This window comes from Rattus norvegicus, chromosome 5 (genome assembly GCF_021556685.1).
Source record: "Rattus norvegicus strain SHRSP/BbbUtx chromosome 5, alternate assembly SHRSP_T2T, whole genome shotgun sequence".
Lineage (NCBI taxonomy): Eukaryota > Metazoa > Chordata > Mammalia > Rodentia > Muridae > Rattus > Rattus norvegicus.
The window spans coordinates 82,750,305-82,775,616 of record NC_141538.1 but is presented as its reverse complement, the minus strand read 5'-3'; positions in this window follow the sequence as shown (position 1 = coordinate 82,775,616).

The following is a 25,312-nucleotide window of genomic DNA, read 5'->3' as shown; positions in this document are numbered from 1 at the left end:
CATATCATATGACGTGTTCGTCCTCACACATCTTGCTTTCATTTGAGATTATTTCCTTTGCAGTCACCAAGAACCCAATGTAGGCTCAACAGGTCTGTCTGTGTCTTGCAGGAATGCTGAAGAATTAATTAATAAAAGATCTAGGATGAGGTCCAATGAACTGTAAAATGCATGTTAAGAAACACTGGGGTGGCTCCACCCAGCTGACTCAGACAGATACAGATACCCACAGCCAAACAGTGGATGGAGCTTGGGGACTCTTATGGGAAGAATAGAGGGAAGGATTGTAGGCCCGAAAGGTGATAGGAACTCCACAGGAAGATCAACAAAGTCAACTAACCTAGACCCTTGAGGCTCTCAGAGTCTGAACCACTAACCAAAGAACTACCTGTGCTGGGCCTAGACCACCTCACACTTTTGTAGCAGATAAGCAGCTTAGTTTCCATGTGGGTCCTGAACAACTGGAATGGGGGCTGTCCCAAAAGCTGTTGCCTGTCCATGGGATATGTTCTTCTACCTGGGCTGCCTTGTCTGGCCTCCGTGGGAGAGAAAGTGCCTATCCTCACAGAGACTTAAAGTGCCAGGGTGGGAGGTACCCAAAGGAGCCCCCACCAGCTCAGAAGAGAAAGGGAGGAGGATGGGAGAAGGACTGTGGAAGGGGTGACTAGGAAGGGGCAATGACTGAGATGTAACATAAGTAAAAAAATTAAAGTTAAATTCAAAGAGAGAGAAAGAGAAAGAAAGAAAGAAAGAAAGAAAGAAAGAAAGAAAGAAAGAAAGAAAGAAAGAAAGAAAGGAAGGAAGAAAGAAAGAGAGAAAGAAAGAAAGATGAAGTACTGGGACAGGAGTGGGTCACAGATTCTTGGTCCACAAGGCCATAAGGATACAAGAGGAAGTAGCAGAGAGGAAGGAAGAGGGGAAGAAGAAATGAAGAGTAGAAAGTAGGTCATCAGACAATCTACCTTCTTCCAGACCTTCTTTCTATCCAGATTCCATCATAGCATAGGAATCCAGAAAGTGTGGCAAGACCCTGAAGGAGACCATGAGGAAACCAACACTTCGTACCATACCTGAAGTTGCTGTATTGAAATAGGGTTGCTAGGGTTTCCAAAGAAGTATTGTCAGCAGGGATCAAATCCATTCTCTAAGATTCAATCCATCTCTACTAAAGATAAAACACAAGTAAACTCTGATCACAGGAGACAAGGTCAGAGGTCCTAGAAGACCTGATTTTTCTCTAGGTACAGACAGTTGAAGAAACAGGGAGCACAGTCAAGAATCCAGCTCTGCTCTGGGATGTAGAAGGCAAGAGCATCCTCCCCCATGTCAGTTTTCAAAATACCTTTAAGAAATGCATGGTTTTCTTTGGTGTCTCCATATCCCAAGAAAATGAAACTCCCAAAGCTCTGTTTTCAACTATGGGAAGAACATGGGATCCACCTACCTCTACCACTGTTAAGTGGATAACAACACTAACCATCGGCACAATGTTGTATAGTAGGCTATACAGTGGCCATGTGAAGGACTATCCATACCTTGGTTCCCCTAACAACTGAGGCACAAATTATGATGACACCTACATTTCAAAGTTGTGTGAGGATTAGAAAAATCTGCAAACTTCTTAGCTTTTAATGGTGACCAACTGGCATGTGCAGAGGGACAGACCCTGAACCACCATCTTGAACTCTGGAAGGACCCTTGTCTGTGACTCCAAGTTCTTCACACATAGAGGCACCTGCTCACCCTCAAGAGCTCAAGGATTTATGGGTCCCAAACCCAGATTAGAAGGAAATGACAGTCATGAAAGACAGACAACTGGCCCCAAATCCTGGAGTCTCACATGAACAGGGTGTATCTCCAAGAAGCAGAGAACTTTATATTCCTAACTGTCCCATAGGAAAATCTTGCTCATGAAAAATAAACACCCTTGGAAAGAAAGGGGCTTTGAGGATATTGTTTTCTTTTGTTGTTTTAAATCTTAGTTAACCTGTAAGCTCCACCCACCCAAAGACCAGGCAACTTCCTGGAATGCTAGGAGTTGTAGCTCTTGGAAAATAACAAATCCTTATGGGAAATTACAGCAGCCTGATGGATTTGTCCTTATAAGCCCCCTATAAAATGTATCTTGGGACTACTCAGGAATTCCAAGGAGTGGTCCTGACCAAATCCTATCCTGGTCAGTATTTAATTAGAAGCTTGCTTCAAATTTGGTTCAAATGGTGGAACATTTTCTCTGACAGATCTCAGGATTAACACTCACCTTTTCTTCATTTCTTGTTTGCTGTTACCTGACCTACAAGCTTCTGGGATTCGCTGGTCTGAGCCTCCCACAGTCCTCTACTCTCTACCATGTCCTATGCTGCCACCTCAGGCCTTTCATGGGTTCTGGGGACCCAGAGTCAGGTCTTCACACTTATGTGATAAATGCTTCCCCTACTGAGTAATCTCCCTAACCCTATTGTTTTATTTTTGGAAAAGAGCAAAAAGACACTGAAGCTAAAACTGATGGGCAGAGTAGACTGTGGGTGAACTCTAAACACGTGTCACTTTGAAATGGACACCGGGCCTCAGGTTCTCTGCCCAGACCTTTTGCTAACCTTCACTTTAACTTCTGCATCCATAAGATGCATTCTTGGACAGCCTGGCTTTAAAGGGGCATTCAGAAAAAGGTTAGATGATGGGACGCCCAATAGCATTGCAGTCATTCCTGGATATACACACTAAGCGAAATTTTGTTTAAACCATTCTTAACTCGACCACATAGATAATTCTGGAACATTGAGGATGGTCATTTTGTTTAACAGAAGGAAAGAACAAAACCCAGAGAGAAATTAAATCTCGTTAAGGAAAAACAGCCACTGGCCATCCTCCGCCTCATCCACAGAGATGCTGGGAGTCTATTTCTTCAGGACTTAATCGACAACATCTAAAAGCAGAGCTGAAGCATCCTCCCTCCCCTACTGTCATTTCGAGTGGCATTATAGATTGAAGAATTGTCTGTAATGACAATGGAATAACTCATTTTTAAAATCATGAACCGAGAAAGCAAGATCACTATCTTGTCTTTGAATGGTACGGGCCTGAAATGAAAACCCTGTCCTCTACCAAACAAAAGGTGGAAAGTAATTATCTGAGATGAAAAGCCCCCAGCCCTTCACCAGGCCTACAGAAGATGGCACACATTGATCAGAGTCCAAGTGCCAGGTCTGGGTAGGAAAAAAATAAAGAGCCTGCATCATTAATTTCAATAGACTCTAAAATAATAGGATGCAGTCAGGCGAAAACACGACAAAAATCTTGTGTTCCTCCATTCCTAAATGAAATGCTCCCAGAGTGCAATGGGGTAAGGAAATACTCTCTGCTGCCAGGAAGCAGGACTTGCAGAGGCACAGGCCTTCTCTTCTTTTCGTTGCGATGTTTCAAACCTTCAGAACATGAAAGGGATCTGATAGCAAACATTAACAGGCTGAATCAAACTTCCTCAATGTTGTCATTTGCTCACACATACTACAAGTTGTTTTAAAGGAATAAGATGTTGCAGACAGAGACTTCCTCACTATCCAGTGAGCTGTCTAGTCCGTGTGTGTGTGTGTGTGTGTGTGTGTGTGTGTGTGTGTGTGTGTATACCTATCCATATATATGTGCATATTTCCCTATTGTGGTATACATACAATATCATAATATTTAACATTGAGGTCTCTTGAGAATGTTTATGGTTGATTTTGTTTCGTTTTGTTTTTCACACACTGGCATTGAATTTAGGATATCATACATGCTAGTCAAGTGTTCTACCAATAAGCCACACGCCATAGTACTTTGGTTTGATTCTTAGTCTTATTTATTAGTGTGGGGGTGTGTGTGAGATGAGTGTGTGTGTGTGTGTGTGTGTGTGTGTGTGTGTGTGTGTGTGTGTGTGTGTGTGTGATGGTGAGCCTGCAGAGCTCAGAGAACAACTTTGGAGAGGCAGTTCTCTTCTTTTGCCTTGGGATCCTGGGTTCAAATGCAGATAGTCAGGATTGCACAGAAAGGCACTTGAACTGGTTGGGTCACACTGCCAGCCCAGACACTCTGAAGCACACAGCTCAGTAGGACTGAGCACGTTCACAATAGTGGACTCTCATCACCACCATCCAGTACCAGGACATTTTCATCACAACAGAAGGAAACATCATACCCTTTAAACAGCAACCTCCCCCCATTCTTTCCACTCCTCAGCCTATGGCAGCATTAATCTGCTTTATCCCAATAGATTATATTAGCCTGGATATTTCATATGAGCAAGTCACACAATATATCACTGTTTGTGTCTGACTTAATTCACTTAGCAGAATATTTACTAGGTTCATCTACGTATGTAGAAACCCTTGCTTCTTTGTTACATCAAATAATACTCCATTGGTTAGCTATACCATATTTTGTTTACATATTCATCTGTTAATGTGTGTTTAGAATGTTTCTGTTTCCAGATGTTATGAAAAACCTGGCTAGAAATATCCACAGGAAATCTTTTTGTGGATGCATGTTTCTTTGGGGCAGGTACCTACAAGTGGAAATGGTGGATGATCTGATCTGACAGCTTTAGGTTTAACAATTTGAGGAATGTGTAGACTGCTAGACTGTTTACTATGTATTCATGCTATGTGCCACTCTTTCCATTCACCATGAAAATATTACAGACTCCTCCATCTTGTATTCATCTGTGATCCATCATTTTAATAGTGGTCCAGGACTGGAGAAATGGTTCAGTAGTTAAGAGCACTGACTGTTCTTCCAGAGGTCGATTCCCAGTAACTACATGGTGGCTCACAACCAACAGCAACAGTGTGCTTACATATATAAAATAAATATGTGGGGATGTAGACTGACACCTTGGGAAGGAAGAATGGCAGATCTGAGGTGGCTGGTCACCATTGTCCAAGACAAGAAGCAGAGAGCAGAGCAAGCTATACAATTTTGTTACATTGCATCCACACTAACACACATGCATCCACTCACAGATACACACAATAACACTTATGTATTCACATGCTTTTGTGCACTCAGACACATTCACAATCACTGTCAGTCACACTCACAGACTTACACACTTGCATATTCTCACAGATGCTCACACACATTTACTCACTTCACTAATTCACACTTCCCTGCATACACTCATATGGTTGTGCACACACCTTCCCACTCATCCTCATTAACACATACACTTTCTTACTCACATGCTGACCTACTTCTTCATACTTCTTTACTCTTACACTCACACACTCATTCACACATTCATAAGCACACAGGTCCACACATGCACACTCATAGTTACATTCAGAAATACACATTCACATGCTCAACAACAAATTCTCACTTACAGTTCTACTCTCTCTCTCTCTCTCTCTCTCTCTCTCTCTCTCTCTCTCTCTCTCTGAAGTTTTGATATTTATCCATGTACTCACACCACCCATGCTCACCAGCACATAGTCATCATTTCACAGTCACACTTACACACTAAAACACTCACGACCTGTCAATACACATGCTAACAAGTGAATTCACACATACAATAACATGCTAACACACACTCACAGTCTTGCACATATTCATACTAACCCAGGTACTCACACACACTCACCACTTACAAACACACACACACACACACACACACACAAACTTGCTCTCCTGCTTACACAATTGCTCACACAAACACACTTCACTCTAGGTTGCTTACACATGTACAATGATACACTCAAGAACACATTCATATGCACACACTCAAATACACACTCAACAATACACACATTTGCACTAACACAGTCAAACAATCTCATAGGGCCACACCTATACAGGTACACTCATTCTCAAACACACACTCATACAGTCTCTTATACATTCTTGTAATCACACTCACAAACACACACACTCACTACTAACTCACTTGTACACTCACTCTCAAATGGTCAACCACTTACACTTACTCACATACAGTCACACACACATACAGATACCCAAATATACACGTTCACACACACACACACACATACTCAGACACACATTCTCACACTCATAGTAATACACTAACTTACATAAAATTTCACACACATGCTCACATAGTATTATATTTACAGTCTCACAAAGGATCACGCAGCCACACATTTGATTGCCATGCATTCTTATCTCAAAATCTGTGTAGAGTCCATGAAAATACAGTGGCAAGGTTGCCACATCTTTGAAGCTCACAGTTAGATGAGCTCAGAGATGGCAGACAAGCAGATCATGGCATGGTGGATGTGCAGAGAAAAAGAGCCCAGCTGTAGCTGTACATGCACTGAGGTTCTCAGACTGACTTCCTAGGAAAGGGTGCTGGACAGTAAGGGCCAACCTGAAAGGCAGGCAGAAGGCAACTCCAGACTGAGGGCATAGCAGCATGCCTGGGAAGAGCAGAACACAGAATCCTCAGGAGCAGGCACTGCACAAGAGGAAATGCAGGAAAGTGGGTACACCTATCTTTCTTCCTTTCTGGAAACAAAGTATCTGCTCCTGGTCTCACATGCCCTGTTTGTGAAACAGCAGAGTTGGGAGGGAGCTGAGACACTTCTCCTGGGTTTCTGGGATCTGAATCCAGGTTCCAACATCTCTTCCTGCATGGCTCAGGACTGACACATGCAGTCCAACCATAGCTGCTTCCTACACTTCTCTGGGCACCAGTTTCCTTATCCACAAATAAGAGACTTGCAGTGGCTGATTTCTATCACTTTGCTTCCCATTGGCAAGATCTTATGATCGGGTTTCCTAAGCCAGGGAAGAAGCAGAAATGACAGCAGAAGCCAAGACCTTCTCATGTGACCTCTTCCAACACCCTTTCTTTAACTCAGGTCTGGAGATCAGTACAATACAGGCAGAGACCCCACCACACTGCAGGGCCCTCTAAAACACCCCTCTGCTAGATTCAGACTTAAGACCTCATTGTACTTAATCACCTCTTTCAAGATTTTAGATCCAAACAGTCATAATCTAGTACCTTCAAGGTTAGTACTCCCATATGGATTAGAGATAGGGAACATCGTCCATACCAGAGCTTCCAGAACATTTCTGACACCATGCTTGGCACACAGCAAACACTCATAAAGTGTTAGCAAGCAAGACTGATGATGGAGATCATGGCTCTCCGTGTTGAAAACCCTTCAACAGGTGACAAAGCCCCAGATCAGCACCTAGCAGGAAATTCCTCTGAGACAACAGGAAGATCCAGGGTTCAAAGGCCAAAAATTCTCCCCAGACCAAAAAAAGAAAGCCATTGGCTTTGGAGTGAGAGTCACACGGTGCAGCAGTAGATTTTGACTTAGGGATTCATGTGCTTGTTGAAGAGGGTCCAGTTGTGACAGGTGTGATGTTAGAACAGAAATAAGCCTCAGGAGACTGTTCAGTATTAAGTTACTTGCCTGGCAAGCATGAAGACCTGAGTTCAGTTCCCAAAATCCACATGAAAAAGCCAAGTGTGGTGTAGTATGTTCATAACCCCAACAATGGAGAGGTAGAGACACGTGAGTTCCAGGGGATCACTAGCCAGCAAGCCTGGCCTATTTGAGAAATTCTGAGACAGTGAAATATCACAATTCAAGACAAGGAGGAGGAGGAGGAGGAGGAGGAGGAGGAGGAGGAGGAGGAGGAGGAGGAGGAGGACAAGGACAAGGACGAGGAGGACGAGGAGGACGAGGAGGAGGAGGAAGAGGAGAAAAGGAAGAGAAAGAAAATTAATTGTGGTCGAAGAAAAGTGACCCAAGATTGTCCTTTGTCCTCTACACACATAGGTAATCATGTACAGGCACCCACAAAGAAGTGTGTGCATGCACACACATACACTTAATATATATATAATAAAACCAGAGCCTCCATTTGGCCAACTGAGCAAATCACTCTGGGTCTTTTCAGCCATGCTGGTCTTAGACATCTATCCTTCAAGACAGAGATGTGTCAAAGTGTAAATGACAGTTGTTTAAACCCTTAGACAAGAATATCACCTTCTCCTATCTGCTCTTTGCTTAACCATGATGCCTCTCCACTCAGACCCTCTGCCTCCTTCCTCCCTAGCATCCTGAGTGGCAATGAAAATAAAACCCAAACCAGCATAGAAGCCCCAAGCACTGGCATCCTCTGAGGGTTTACCTCTTATCTTCTCTCTTTCCTTCTGCTTTCTCCTACTTTCCTGCCCCCGATCCTTAAATGCTTTCAATTCTCACCTCACATCTACTTACTGAGTTTCTCCTAACCTCTACCTAGCATCTCCAGCCCTTCTTTAGTCTTCTCCAGTCAGAAGTGGCTGTCTTCTTCTCACCGAGATCAGAACATCTCATCCCTCCCAACTTCCCCCATTCACATCTAGGACACCCCACTGTCCAGGATTGGAACCATCTTGAAAGACATTTTCGGGTTCTTTCAGCTCACCCCTGCCTCTCTTCTGGACCAGAGAGGACTTCATACAAGTCACAGCTTGAAGCCACAGTCAGCAAACAGTTGAATAGTCAGAAAGCATGGCTCGGCTCCTCTTGCCACAAGATTTGAATACTTGGCAAGAGTAGCCAATGTGACTCATGAAACCACAAAAGCCCCATCGCTTTACTTTTCTTGGAACTAGTGTGTGGGTGTGAACACTCAGCAAGACCTCTACAGCTCAGCAGCGCATCCTGAGAAGAGGGAACCAACTGACCTGCACAAGACAACTGTCGAAAAGCACTTTCCCATACCTGATACAGCATCCTGGGATGGAGATTACAGCTGTCCGCCTTGCCCCTGGCCTCTCATGTAATAGTAGTGTGTCTTTCTGTAACACTAACATACTACTGATTACTTCTTTAAAGGCCTTGTCTCCAGTTGGGGCCACATTTTGGGCTTAGAACTTCAATGCATAAATGAGGAGAGATTCAGTCCATGGCAAGAGGATAGGGGTGAGACGGAGGAGTAGAGAAGGTGAAGAGAATATAGGAGAAATGGGAACTGGCATTGCATGTAGTCTTGCAAAAGAAAAGAAAAAAAAAAGACTAGCTGAAGAGTCTCCGTATGGAGGCAAGATTCCTGCTTTCTCCCTGCCCCCCAGTCTTCTGAAAGTAGGTACAGATCTATCCCCTCTAGGTCTCAATGTCCCTGTCTCTAAGATCCACAGGATAATATCAGGCTCCCTAAGAGGTAAGTGTCCCTGGAACTCAAGACCAAGACAAGAGTGTTTCAAAAGGTCTTCATGGGTAGAAGAAAGCAGGACAGATGACAGTGGTGGTAGAGGCTTTAACCCCTCTCTGAAGGACACCCAAGTGGCTCATCAAGCCTGTGAATGAGGGAAGATATCTCCTGTAGACATCAGGAACATCATGCCCATCTGTCTCCACTTCACTCCCAAACAAGAACTGGTGACGTGTTGAGCTAGAGACAAAATCCTGAGAGCCACTCAGAGCGAAGGCTGACTTAGTTCTTTGCATGTTTGATCAAGAGAAAGATATTTCCATGGTGTGGCCCACTGCATCTCACCCACAAGTCAGACTGTCATTAACTCCACAATCTCATTAGAGTCCACACCACAGCCACAGAAGAGCACTTAGCACCAAGAGACCAAGGGGGATAGAGCAGGAGATGCCAAGAAAAGGGGCCTTTATTAAGCCTATAGGAAGAGGGAGGCTCTGAGAAGCATTAAGAGGAACTTCTGCCTGGATTAACTTGGGTTGGAGGAGGAATTGGCCAGGGAATGAGTGAAGCAGTTTTTCTAGCAAAATCCTAGAGGATAAAGCTAGTACACTTGAACTGTTTTGGGGTTGGAGAGAAAGACAAGGAAACCTGATGGGTGTAAGCACCAGGACTCTGAGGTAAAGGGAGGACTAATTCTGGAAGGCAGTAAGAAGCTTCTGAAGAATTTGAACAAAGCATTAATCTGATCCATCTTGTTCTGTTTATTTCATTGTGTTTTTGAAGGGCTGGAAATTGGACCCCAGGTATAGAAGATAGGCCCATGGTCTCATCATCTGCCTTTATGAGCTCCTCCTGCTCTGTCTCTCATCTTTTATGTACTTTTGTTTGAGGTAAAAGAATTTTAGTGCTCAGTTCCACCAAGCCCCTGAGGCACACATAAAACTAGGTTGCAACCACTGTTTTGCAGAATCTAACAAGGAGCAAAAATTATCTCATCCTGGAAACCTATTATAATCATGAACTTAAGCACGATGGAGAAGGTGGCATGAAATAAAACACCAAACAAAGCTAAAAGTGGACACAGATTTTTTTAATCTTAACTAAAATGCTTGCAATTTGAGTACAGCAATGTAGAAAATATTTGAGGATCAAGAAGTCTCACAAGATTTCTTTTGGATAATCCCTTAATGGCATTCATCTGTCCCAACTAAACTGGGTCAGCCAAAATTCAAATACTGAAGCCAGAACTCCTATCTGGGAATGAGACTATATTTGAGGATACCATGTTTAAAGGGGTAATTATATTGAAATAAATCTGTAGGTCTGGGACCTAATTCAGTAGGGTTGTTTTTTTATGAGACAGACAGGCAACATCTGTAGAGACATCAAAAGACCTCCAACCATCTCAGAACCAATCATAAAGCCTTCAAAATAAACCGGCCTTGCAACTCCTGGACCTCAGACTCCCAGTCTCCAAAGCAGTAAGGAAATAAATTTCTGGCATTTAAGCCATTCAGTCTTTGGGATTTTGTTATGGAAGTTTGACCAAGCTAGCCAAATATGGAAATAAAAATTAAATAAATAAAACAGAGATGGTAAAAAAAAAGAGATGACTTGGAGATAGTTCAGTCAATGAAGTGTTTACCTCACATGCAGGAGAATTTGAATTTCAGTCATCCCCACAACCTACCTAATGATCCAGATACCAAGGCATGTAACTGTAATCCCAGCAATGGGAGGACAAAGATGGAGACAAGGGGATCCCAGAAAGCATGCAAACTGACTAGCTTCTTCAACTTGATAAAGTTTAAGCCCAATGAGAGATTCTTTCTCTCAAACCAAAGGTGGGAGAATCCCGAGGCCTGACAGCCTAGGCTGACCTCCAACCTCTATACTCATGCTATCTGTACGTACATGTATTTATCAAAAGGAGAAAGCCTATGTAAGGCATTAGGGAAGTAGCTCAGTTAGCAGAGTGCTTGTATGTAGCACTCAGTTGGCAAAGTAGCATGTATGAAACCTCAGGACTGCATAAGCCAGGTATGGTGGCACATAACCTTTAATCACAGCCTTTGGCGGGTAGGGGATGGGAGGCAGTAACAAAAAGTTCACGATCCTCCTTGGGTATATAGTGGGTTCAAAGTTAGCCCCAGATACATTGAAACTCTCTCCCAAACAGGAAAAGGACGGGAAGGGAAGGGAAGGGAAGGGAAGGGAAGGGAAGGGAAGGGAAGGGAAGGGAAGGGAAGGGAAGGGAAGGGAAGGGAAGGGAAGGGAAGGGGGGTCAGTATATCCAGAAAAAAAGATGCTAAAATTTAACTGGTTTGGAGGCTTTCTGTGGAGGGAGCAACAGACAGAGAATATATAAATCCTATGTGCAATGAATTTTCACCAACTCCCAATCATCTGACTTTCTCACCTGGTCAGGTCAGTCTCAGAGGGTAATGATTCACCTCTGTGTTCATGCTCATCTCTTTGAAGAGTAAATCCCTGTTCATATACCGAGGAGTCAATTAGTAAAATGTCCACTTGTCTAATACTCGACAGGACCCCTTGTCTTTTTCTTGTCAATTCATAAAGCTTCTCAGTAGTGTGTTAATTTGAAATGTGACAGCATGTGGCATCGGGGTCTCCTAGTCTCAGCATGATTGATATTTTGCCAGATGTTCCTTGGCTGTGGTGTTGTCCCTCACATTAGAGATGTTCACACAGCTCGGTGTGACATCCAAAAGTATCTTCAGAAATTGGCAGATGTCCTGGGAGAGAAGGAACACATTCTTCAACTGCAAACTATTTGTCTATGGATTGTCAAGGGAGGTCCTGACTTATTAGTATCTAAATCCATTGTTAGAAATGTATCCTTTACAATAAAATCCATCTCTTTCCCTTGTAAACCTTAGATGTGAAAGGTTTTCTTCAGGATCATCCACACTCCTAGACTGTAAATTATGTGACTGTATATCTACAGTGCCTTTATTGCTTAACTTTCATACTAAGTCAGCTTCAGCATTAGAATTAAAACAGGAATGGAGTTGTACTCTGATATAGATAGTTAACCCATCCTTCAAGCCACCTGCAAGTCACTGAAACCTTCCTCATTTTGATGAATGATGACATAGCTGTCATGCCTCAAATTCTTGTGTACTCCTGGATGTCTCTGGCCCTCTGCTCTGTCCCACTGAAACACAGTTTTTCTAGCCATGACTTCAGAATGTATCTTATTGTTGGCCCAGTTTGGCTTCACATTTCCTATGTAGCCAAGGATGATCTTGAACTTCCAACATTCCTGCCCTCACTGAATGCTGGGGTGACAGGCGTGTACCACCACCACACAGGCTTTATGCTGTAATCAGGCTTGGAACCTAATGTTAGTCATTGAACTATACCAAATGAGCTATATCCTCTATCTTACTGTCTAGGAGACAAAGCCCTTTGTAAAAGTTGATCCACCAGCACATGCCTTTAATCCCAGCACTTGGTGGGTAGAGGCAAGTGCGTCCCTACTATATAGACTAGCCGGGTCTACATAGTGAGTTCCAGACCAGACCAGCCAATGCTATGTATTAAGACCCTGCCTCAAATGAAAGATGCAGCTGTTCATGAATCCTTACATTTATCCATCTCAGAATAAGTCTATCGAGCTTCTCAACTGATCCATCTGGAATTCACATTCGGTTTCACCAAATTTATAAATTTGCTCTGAAAGGATTTGACATCTTTACAATGTTATGATATTCCATCATGAACATGGAATATCTCCCCATTTATTCAAATCTTCCCTTTATGTCCTTTAATTGAATTTATTTTTTTCTTCCCCAGAGGACTCCTTGACAAATTGATTCCTGTGAACAGTGTCTTACATTCTATTATGTTTCATGATTGGCATCTGCTGGCTAGGAGACACACAATGGGCTCCATAATTGCTTTTGTGTCTGACCATCATGTGGAAACATCTTATTAGTGCTCACAGAGGGTTTATTGGTGTGCTCGGCTCTCTCTGGGGTTGACCCTGGCACTGGTGTGTAAGGATAACTTTATCTCTCCCCTTCCAGCCATTACACCCCTATAGGAGTCTGCAAAAGCTGCCTTCACAAAGTTCCACAGACTGAAGGGCTTAAAGAGAACTTTATTTTCTGGCAGTTCTGAAGACTGAAAGCCTGAGATCTGTGTGTGCATTTATGCATCCATTTGACTTATAGTCCTCTCCATGTGTCTCCACCATATCTTCCCTCCGTACCCATGTCTTAATTTCTTCTTACACAGATAATTTAAAGGGCCAACATGTAACTCAACTGCTTTATAAGCTTGCCTTCAAATCTAGTCACATTTTGTGGTCCTCATGGTTGGGACTTGCACACATAAATCAAGGACATAGTAAGTACATTACTGCCTCTCACTGCTTTTCCACTGGTAGAAAGAACTGGACCAGTAGCTGATAATTGTATCTGGATCAGGGTTCTTCAAGATGTTGAGATGCAGAGACTCTGTTCTATGTTTTGCTATAGCAACATTGTCAGTGAAGGTGCCCTTGCACAGGATCCATAGTGCATATCCACAGCTTCTCACTTCATACTCACAGACTCAGCTCTTCTTCTGACAATACCGCTGTATCAAGGAATGAGGACACAAGGGAACAACCGAAATGAGCTTTGAACAACATTACTATGTTAGCCCGGGATTAAGGGTAGCCAGAAACTGATAAGACAGAATTGGTTGGGTAGAACCAAATCAGTCCCTAAAATCATTAAGGTTGTTGGATGTGTTTGGAGTATGGTGGGGCCTGAATGTCCTTCCTCCTGAGTTGGGGAGGGCCCCTATAATGAATTTCAAAGATGTCATAAAAAAAAGCCAAGTATCTATCAACATGAGAGTGAATGATAATGATGTTTCCCCACAGTGAATGAATAGACACCATGAAAAATAGTTGGACAAGGGAACCCACATGTAAAATACCATGTTCAAGGAAAAGACTATGAAGGAGGAAATCAAGACACACATGTCTCCTGATTTCGCATGAGATAGTTTCAAAGGTCACAAAGCAATACTTGTAGGCATACGCATGCTGGTGAAATGGTAGGTTGGAAGAGAGGAGGGATGGTAAAGACCTTCAAGAATTTGCTACCTGAGGATGTGGCTATGTGAAGGAGAATAAAATAGGAAAGCAAATCACAGGAATTACTGGAGCATGAGAGATGCTGAGTATCAGGTAGATTGGGTCATCCACCTACCATGTTCTTTGGGTCTTTTATCTTTTAAAATTATTTCCTCATGTTTTGCAAGCAAGTTTATATCCTAAACTAGGAAAAGCAATCATAGATTCCTCATTTGTTAATGATATTTTCTTCCCTACTGAGGATGAGGATGTCTAACTTGAAGCCAGCTGATATCCAGAAAGTGGACATCAGTGACATTTATTGGGGATATGTTTATAACAAAGAATTATTTGAGTGTTATTGGACAAGAGAGGGAATGTATAAGTGGTATTTCTCTGACTCTTGTGGCGTCCTAAGGACAAAAGAGCCACCTTTAGTTTTGAACGCAAAGCCCCAGGAGGATAGCCCAAGCCAGGAAGAGCCAGGTTCTGACTCTGTAGGCAGGGCTGACTGTCTGATTTGTTTTTCCTGTTGCCTAGGCAAGCCATTCCCGACCAACTATTCACCTCTTTCAATGACATCAACTTACCTAAAGTGAACACCCCCCAGGGGACTAAGAAAATAGATTTCTCTACAAATCTCCAGAAATCAGTCAAGAATAGAGAAAAGATGTGACATTTCATTAAAAGGAGGAAGAGGAGGAGGAGGAAGAGGAGGGAGAGGAGGAGGAGGAAGAAGAGGAGGAGGGGGGGAGGAGGAGGAGGAAAAGGAGGTGGTGGTGGAGGAGGAGGAAGGAGGAGGGGGAGGAGGAGGAAAAGGAGGTGGTGGTGGAGGAGGAGGAAGTGGAGGAGGAGGAGGAGGAGGAGGAGGAGGAGGAGGAGGAGGAGGAGGAGGAGGAGGAGGACAAAGCTTCTCCCTTGTGCATCTAAGAAGATGAAGATGACGGTGATGTCACCAAACTTCAAAGCAATCCTAGAAGCTAGTAAGACACTGCTTCTGATTGGATGTCCCATATAAGACCCACACTCCCTGTGGTCACAGTGGGATCCAGATGGGAAGAGATGGACATTGGGTAAAAGCAATAGGTTCTCATAATGCAGAGTGCACGCCACCCCAGTGCTAACGTGCAAAGCTCTGCTGGTGAGGAATAACAGGCTTTTCCTCAAATGCATTTTGAAATTGGTCACTCTCCAAGAGATAGTAAGGGATTTGGTCACAGAGATTGAGGAAAGTGTGTCTTCCTTCTGAATGGCTGTTAGCAGCTCAGCTCATGAATAGGGTAGGGAGACACAGCAACAGATTAGAAAGCATTTCTCCAAAGCTCCAGTTATCTTCCCCATTCCTGAGGGGTGAAGAAATGAAAAGGACGAAACTGTGCTTCCCTGTGAATCACACTTTAGTAATGGAGGATGTTCTCCCTGAAAAAAGACTGGAGAGAATTTTCAATTTGTTTGGGGGTATTTTCATATCTTTTTTTTTTATTAACTTGAGTATTTCTTATATACATTTCGAGTGTTATTCCCTTTCCCAGTTTCCGGGCAAACATCCCCCTCCCCCCTCCCCTTTCTTATCGGTGTTCCCCTCCCAACCCTCCCCCCATTGCCGCCCTCCCCGCATAGTCTAGTTCACTGGGGGTTCAGTCTTAGCAGGACCCAGGGCTTCCCCTTCCACTGGTGCTCTTACTAGGATATTCATTGCTACCTATGAGGTCAGAGTCCAGGGTCAGTCCATGTATAGTCTTTAGGTAGTGGCTTAGTCCCTGGAAGCTCTGGTTGCTTGGCATTGTTGTACATATGGGGTCTCGAGCCCCTTCAAGCTCTTCCAGTTCTTTCTCTGATTCCTTCAATGGGGTCCTATTCTCAGTTCAGTGGTTTGCTGCTGGCATTCGCCTCTGTATTTGCTGTATTCTGGCTGTTTCTCTCAGGAGCGATCTACATCCGGCTCCTGTCAGTCTGCACTTCTTTGCTTCATCCATCTTGTCTAATTGGGTGGCTGTATATGTATGGGCCACATGTGGGGCAGGCTCTGAATGGGTGTTCCTTCAGTCTCCGTTTTAATCTTTGCCTCTCTCTTCCCTGCCAAGGGTATTCTTGTTCCCCTTTTAAAGAAGGAGTGAAGCATTCACATTTTGATCATCTGTCTTGAGTTTCATTTGTTCTAGGCATTTAGGGTAATTCAAGCATTTGGGCTAATAGCCACTTATCAGTGAGTGCATACCATGTATGTCTTTCTGTGATTGGGTTAGCTCACTCAGGATGATATTTTCCAGTTCCAACCGCTGGTTGAACCTGCATCATTTGAAAATGCTTTTTTCCATTGGATAGTTTTAGCTCTTTTGTCAAAGATCAAGTGACCATAGGTGTGCAGGTTCATTTCTGGGTCTTCAATTCTATTCCATTGAGCTACCAGCCTGTCTCTGTCCCAATAACCATACAGTTTGTATCATTATTGCTCTGTAATACTGCTTGGGGTTAGGAATGGCGATTCCCCCAGAAGTTCTTTTATTGTTGAAAATAGTTTTGGCTGTCCTGGGTTTTTTGTGATTCCAAATGAATTTGCAAATGGCTCTTTCTAACTCTGTGAAGAATTGAGCTGGAATTTTGATGAGAATTGCATTGAATCCATAGATTGCTTTCAGCAAGATGGCCATTTTTACTATATTAGTCTGGTATGGGGGATAATCCTACTCAAATCACCACACTCACTCTCACCTATACCTTCTGTGGCCATTCTAATGGAAGCACACACACACACACACACACACACACACACACACACACAAAGTGAGCCTGGAGGTGGGTTCCAAATCAGGCAGAATTGGGCTCAACCCCTGCTCTTGCCTCTAGCTGTCTGAGTGAATTCAGACAAAGAACTAAGCTCTCAGCCCTGCCTTGTCACCCATGAAGCTGCAGTGATAGTAAATACCTGCTTTGCAGGATGACTGGGAGTATAGGAGAAGAAAGCACTGCTAGATGGAATCCACTAAGAATCCACTGGGCCGCCGTCCCAGGGGAGGGATATGTGATGAGTCTTGGAAACTCTAAAAATTTCAACTAATATTACAGAAATACAAGTAGTTGTTAAAAGTCTGGGAGTTTACAGAATGGTTTAGTAGGGAGAAGTACCTCCTTCCAGTCCTGATAACCTGAGTTTGACATCTGGGATATCAAACATGGTAGAAGGTGAGGACTGATTCCTCTGGGATGTAGCACAGTGGTGTGGCACTTGCTACACACACACACACACACACACACACACACACACACACACACACAAGGCCCTGTGCTCAGTCTGAACTGCTGCCAAGAAAAGAAAAGGTTGGAGTAGGTAAGTACTATCTGTTGTTTTCTTGGCTGTTTTCTGTTGTTGTGATAAACACCACAAACCAAAACAACTTAGGGGAGGAAAGGATTTCAGCTTGCATTTCCAGGTCAGTCTATCTTTGAAGGAAGTCGAGACTGGAACTAAAGCAGAAATGACAGAAAAATATTATTTAATGGCTCACTGTCTGGTTCACTCTAGTTCAGCTTTCTTATACATTCTAGGCCTGCCTGCCTAGAGGATGGTGATGCCCATGGTGGCTGGGCCCTCCTATGTCAATTATCAATCAAGATAATTCCTCACATTGGTCCTAGGTCAATCTGATCTGGGGAATCCCCCAGCTAAGACCCCCACATTGACTCTGTACTATGTCAAGTTTACAGCTGAGGCTATTTAAGACACTAGCACTCCTAATAATGTATGGGATAGCCTGAAAGTAGTAGAGGGACCAGTGAGGGTTTCTGAATAGAGGAAGGGAATAAGAAGAGAGAGTCATTTAAAGATGGATAGGACCAAAGCCAATACATGCAGGTCTGTAACATCTCAGTAAAACCCAACAACTGTGTAATTAGAATGAACTAATAATTATAATTTTAAAAGAAAATAATTAGCAAGGAATAAAAGCCTTTGTACCTTACAGATGTATTTGGAATTCCAGTACTGATCTAGAGTCCTCTCATCCATCAGTAAGAATAAGAATTTATGCCTAATCTTTTGCCACCAAGCGAAACTTCAAATGCAAGGAGTGGGTTACAACTCATTGAGCTGTTGGCTAAACAAGCCACATGGAAACCCCAAAATAAATTAGTATTGACAGGGATATTGGTCATCCTGCACAAACTGAGGCTAAGGCCCTATTGCTGAAGATAATACCTACACATTTCATTGAACATGGAAAAGTTAAGCTGGTGTCCAACTAGAGCTTCCACCCCTACTGACTACCGCTCATAGTCCTGGAAGGTATCTGAACACTACCAAAGGAGAAAGGTAAAAACCACTAATTATAAACCCTTCAATCTACAATGGTGACTTGCCTGGTGATCTACAAGATATGCTGGAGAAATAATAGCACAAATGTTTAGGAGTAACTAACACTATCTGATTGGATTTAAAGCCTGTTCCATAAGATGTAACCCATGCCTAACACTGCCCCAGTGGCCAAGAACCTAGGACTAGATAGGTCATGGACCTAGGGAAAGACAAAATACTACTGTTTGCTAAAAAAAATATAGAAATTAGAAATATATGTCTCCTAACAATATTCTGCTATACTTGTAGATCAATGTCTTGCTTAGCCATCCTCAGAGACACTTCCTTCTGCAATAATGGGAACAAATACAGAAACTCATAATTGGACAATGTGCAGAGAATGAGAGACCTTGAAACATGGAATCCTACATGGGCAGTTTCCATCAAACCTTTTTCAAGGACTAAGTGTGACTCAGTTTCCCTATCCCACTCTCTTACACCCATCTAAGCCTGGGCCTGTCTCCACACTGACCTGGCTGCAGTGACAGCTGCAACACCTTCCACACAGCCATCAATCTTTATTTCCCTGAAGCTAGTATAGTCAGTTCTAGTTGGGCAGATTTCATGCCCGAGGAAAGCCAAAATTCTCTGCCCACTGTTTCTAGGAGCTGCAGGGGTGACTGCTACTACTCATTACTGAGGAGATGGCTCACAGTGCACTCAACATTAACGGTTAGCTCACACAGCTTCCAGCACCTGACACGCTCTTCCCTTCAGATACAGGATCTCTGTCCTTACCAGATCCCCACAAGTTTCTCCACTTACACAGTGCCTCTGGAGTTTCTACAAGGACCAGATATCTGGACCCTGAAATTTAGAGGTGGTAGCCCTCAGACTGTAATCCAGACATGAGAAAATTTACATAAAGAATAGAATCATAACTATGTGTGGTTTGGTGAGCCATACCTAGTATCAGCCAGTATTTTATTTTGCTTTCACAGAGTCCTTTGAAGAGTCAGGAAACACTTAGCCCAAGAGCCAGACAGAAACAAGCCATGGTTTGCACCCTGCTCCCTGCCCCATCCAACCCTCTCCCTATGCCATATAGATGATAAATGCGAGCATAAACACACTTTCCTATGTAATTGGAACTGCCAGGCATGCTCAGAGCTGACAGGATGTGACACCCCTCTGCCTCCGGAATTTAAAAAGCCCTATTTTATTCCAAATCTTTGAAAATGTCTTAACCCTGGGTTCTTAATCATGTAGATATTAGATGTGATGCCACAGAAGAAAAAAATATTTAAAATCAAAACTATCTACAGCTGCTCCTGTCTTCCAAAGACATAATATTGTTTTAGACAGAAGGATGACGGGTCTGTTCTGGTTCTTTTGTCTGACAGGACAAAAGAAGAAAGAATGGATGAAATGGCCTTCCACATTTTTAGACAATATCTAAGAATGGGATATCAGAGAAGATTGCCAGAGGCTTTGCAGACTTCAGGGTGTGCAAAGGAAAGCCCCACACTGACCTGCAGCTTTAGCCTAAATTACATGAAAAGAGAGGCGGTTGGGCGGTCTGACAGTGGGAAGCCTGGGGAAAGGGGAGAACCTGTTGGCAAAGCCACCCAGTTCTCAGCTCAGAGATTAGCCCAGTTCCTCCCTGGCTCCTGGCCCTCTATAGTTAAATGCACCACACATACTGACTTGCATGAGTATTTTCAGTTCTACTTTAGTTTTGGTTTTGCCTAAGGGGGTTTTATTTTTGTTTCTGTTTGTTATTTTGATCACATAGAAAGTTGGGGAGACCAGAAGGGGGCAGGGAAATGTTCCTGGGGATGGCTAGAGGCTGAATGACCCTAAAAGTGATCAGGATGGAGGTAGTCAGGCAATATTATCCTCTCCCCCACTGCAGTCACCCTCCCTAAGCAGTTCCCTTCATCCAAACATCAGTTCTGTTTGGAGCCCAAAATTGTCCAGCCTTGTCCAACATTCTGTTTCCCAGCTTCCCTTGCAGCTAGGATGTGCCATGTGCCTATAGTTCAGATTGACAAGCCCCTGGTAGGTGTTATAAATGAATTCTAGAAGGCAGTTTCTTGTTTGATCAAAAGGAACCAATGGGCTTGTTTCATCACCTTCTTTCTTTGAACAGATACTACATCTTCAGCTGCTGTCTCACTAGCTCTTTCTGCCATGATGGAAATGTCCCCATCTTTAGTGGCTCATTATAAAGACACAAGTCACTTGAAAAGCTGCCAGTATGCCTGAGCACTAGATTATTTTTCTTTCATTTCAATCCATCTAAACTTAAAACGCTGCTTGTGGCTGGTGGTTACCTTATTAGACAGCTAGGACTACAGAGTGACAAATTCTCTGACTCCGGGGTTGGTCCATCAATCCCAAATCATTGTTACATGAGTGAAATAAATCTTCAGGTCTCAAGTCACCATCAATCAAGTTTTCTGGTCCCACAACTTCATGTGTTGTTACTGACATTAGAGAGGGAGACTGGAATGCCCAGGGGAAAGGAAGCATAGAACAGAGGCCTCCCAGTGCCCCTCACACTCGACATCCTCTCTAACTCAAGGCACAAATTCCTCAAACAGCCACAGTAGGGGAAGCTATAGCCTAGGGCTAGACAGTCCAAGAACCAACATGTCCTGGCTACATGCCTCCCCTGCCATGCCTCCTTGGCAAGTCACTTCCTACTCTAAGGTGTGTATGTGTAGTGTGTGTGTGTGTGTGTGTGTGTGTGTGTGTGTGTGTGTGTGTCTTCCTCGTGCGTAACACAGAAGATAAAGAAGTATCTCCTGAAGGAGGTATTGTAGAGCTTGCCTTAAAATGGATGGAAAGAGTACATGTGAGGAGAGTCCTGGAATTTAGTCATCTCAAGAAAGATGGGAGCCTTAGAATATATCCCCCAAACGCTCTGGGAATCAGATACCCCTAACATCCTACTCTGACTGAGTCTCTAGGCCTGGATTTCTTCTTTTAGTCATAGAAGGTTCCACCAGCCTTGGACCACATTGAAAGATGGAGCCGGGAGAGTTGAACTCCAATGAGTGAGCAGGAAGCAAACACAGCAACCAGCTCTGTGAGTGACACTGTCTGTTGGTACCTGAAATGACTGTGGATTGATAGCCTCAGATACGACCATTGACGCAGCCCTCCTCACTCCTCTGCAGCAAGAAGATTCGCATATATACACCCTGATGGGGTGAATCTGGACATACAGAGCAGTGAACAGAGCTTCTAGTATCCCTCAGAAGCAGAGGGCTGGCAGAATTGTTTCCTTTAGGGAAAGCAGAGAAAACCCCAGAGTCCAGAGCTATGACAACAGAAGCCACAAAGGAAATATCTGGGACTACAACACAGCTCTTAGGCCGAAAGGATGGAGAAAGGTTGCTATGACAACCTGCTACTCTTCATCCATTGACAATGCCAACAGATTTGTGCTGAAGTAAGCTACAGATTACCAAAGGGTAAGTTCTAAATATATGATTTTCATCAAAATCAATGCATATCAAAGATAGTTTTATCTCTATATATTTGTATGCATGTTGTATGCATGTGTGTATTCACATATGTGGAAACTAGGTCTCTCAGTGATCTGGAGCTCACCATTTTGGCTGGACTATCTAACCAGCAAGCTCCAGAAAAAGGATGAGGAAGAAATGATTCCTCACTCCCTCTGTGCATCAGAGTTTCAGTAGACCAATCCACAGCAGAGACAGTATGTCCCGCTGCAGGGGTCCCCCTTGAAGTCATTTCCCTTCAGGCTTCCCAGGGAAAGATGAATCATTCTGCTTTTACTCCCCCATGAGGTTTGGAGCATATATACATATATATGAGTATATACACAGATAACTATGTGTATGTAATATGTGTGATGTATGCATACCAGTAGATATACATCTATGTATGCATACATATACATGTGTATGTATATACATACAGATACATATATGTGTATATATTATATGTAAGTGTCCATATATGTATTGTATGTACAAATGTATAAACATATATGTGTATCTATGTAAATATATATGTATATATGTGAATGGGTATATATGTGTGTATTATACATACAGGCATTTATGTGCATATAGATATCTGTGTGTGTATATATATATATATATTTATATATGTGGGTATATATACATGTAGACATATATGCATACAGACACATACATATACATAGTTATAATTTATATACCCATATATAAGTATAAAAATATATAGATGTTTGCTTCTTGCCCACAATAGGTCACAGACTTCCTTCTGACTCAGATCCATTTCATATAGAGAGAATTCTGATTTGGGGAACTGACGCTCATCATTTTGGGTAGACTCAAATCTCAAGCTACTGCTATCTTCCTCGTGTCAAGGACCCAAGTAATCTTAAAGAAGACAGCAGAAATGAGATGTATGAGAGGCTAATGTAAGAGTCAACTCCTCAGGAGGAACTCTAGAGCAGGGCAGAGTGGTGGGCAGAGTTGGCCGGGCAGCAGCGGGAAGCACCTCACGAACCGTAACCTCAGCATAGGGAACTCACAGAAGAAGATGCTGAGCTGGTGTCCCAGCTCCTCAAGTCAGAGCGACCTTCAAGACGCCCCAGGGCAAGGCTCTGTGCATCTTCTGATTCCTGATATGACTGTATGTCTGCTACTGAACCATGGCGGGAAGAACTCGCCCCCTGCTCTGCCACATTCTCAATTTGAGGGACATCCCTAGTCAATCTCTGCAGAAAGTTCAGAAGATGCACTGGGTAGAGGCACTGGGGACTTTGTTGTATTTTCTTTCTTCTTTTTTTTCTTTCTTTTTCTTTCTTTCTTTTCTTCCTTTCTTCCTTTCTTTCTTCCTTTCTCCCAATGTTCAGCCTCCAATCACCACATGGAAATGAGACCTTTCACTTTTGGGGGGAGAAAATTACAAACATACAGAGTCTGACAATCAGGGAAGCTCAGAGATCCTGGGGCACAGGAATTTTTTTATTTAATTTGTAGATTGTGGATTGGCACTATCATGTGTCATCTATATACCAGTCTCTTATGAATCTGAACCAAAAGGCTTGCTGACAAGATAAATCACTACTCAGCACACTAGAAGTCTCAAGGTGTTTGGAATACAGGGGATCAGGTCAGGGTCCATAAGCAGCACTGAGAGTAAATGCATATGCTTACAAAAGCATTGCTCACATCCACAGCTGAAGAGTCGTGCACACTGCAGAGCCTGAGAGATACATTCCCTGGCAGTCTTAGAGCTACAGTTCTTAGCTCTTATGCCTGGGCCATTTTTTTTATTTTTTATAATTATTCATTGAATTTTGCAATAGTACACACATGAAGGTTTAACCAGAATGAAGACTTAAATATTGTGAGACCAAATAATGTTTGCTTATTATTAACTTACTATTAATTCATTTTAACTCTTTTTTTCTTTTTTTTCTCCATCTTTATTAAATTGGTTATTTCTTATTTACATTTCAATTGTTATTCCTTTTCCCGGTTTCCAGGCCAACATTCCCCTAAACCCTTCCCCTCCCCCTTCTATATGGGTGTTCCCCTCCCCATCCTCCCCCCATTACCACCCTCCCCCTAATAATCACATTCACTGGGGGTTCAGCCTTGGCAGGACCAAGGGCTTCCCCTTCCACTGGTGCTCTTACTAGGCTATTCATTGCTACCTATGAGGTCAGAGTCCAGGGTCAGTCCCAGTCTTTGGGTAGTGGCTTAGTCCCTGGAAGCTCTGGTTGGTTGGCATTGTTGTTCATATGGGGTCTCAAGCATGGGGAAGAGATAACTTTGCAGTGATGAGAGCTGTGCCCAGACACAATTGTGAATCTGTTCGCTTCAGAGTGTATGACTAGAAGACTGATCCAGAGACTTGGACCTCTCCCCTCCCAGCCTCCTGGAATGACACCTACTAGATATGTCACAGCAGCAAGTAAATTCAAAAGAGAATCCAAAGGCAACTTTAAGGCATTTGGGTACTTCTCTGGAGAATGACTCTAAACTCCCCCTGGGGTACCTCCCAGCTGACAGTGGAGGTTGCCACCTTCATCATACCAGTATCCACGTGGAGTAAAGAAGAGATAGCTCAGTCAAAAAAGAAGTGCTTATTATGCAAGCCTGAGAATCTGCGCTTGGATACCCAGCATCCATCATGTAAAAGCATAACTCAGTGGTGTGCTCTGGAACTCCAAAGGTGGGCAGGTCAGAGACAAGTGTACCTACAAGACTTCTGGATATCAGGGTGGTTCAGACTCAGTGAAAAAAAAAACTTGTCTCAAAACCTAAAAAGACCTTTGACAAAATCCAACATCCCTTCATGACAAAACTTTTAGAGACACTGGGCACACAAGGGACATATCTGAACATAAGGGTGATTTACAGCAAGCCCACAGCCAACATCAACCTAAATGGAGAGAAACTCAAAGCATTCCCACCTCCCACCAAAATCAGGAACAAGACAAGGAGGTTGGCTCCCTCCATAGTTATTAAATATAGTACTAAGTCTTAGCGCAATAAGACAACTGGATGGGGCATTAGGGGATATGAAGCATGAGGAAAGAAGTCAAAGTTTTTTATCTGAAGATGACATCATTGTATACATAAATGACCCTAAAACCCCCACCAAAAAACATCCATAACTGATGAACCCTTTCAGCAAAATAGAATACAAAACTAGCACACAAAAATTAATACCCTTCCTATATACAAATGACAAACATACTGAGAATCAGGGAAATGGTACCTTTCACAAGA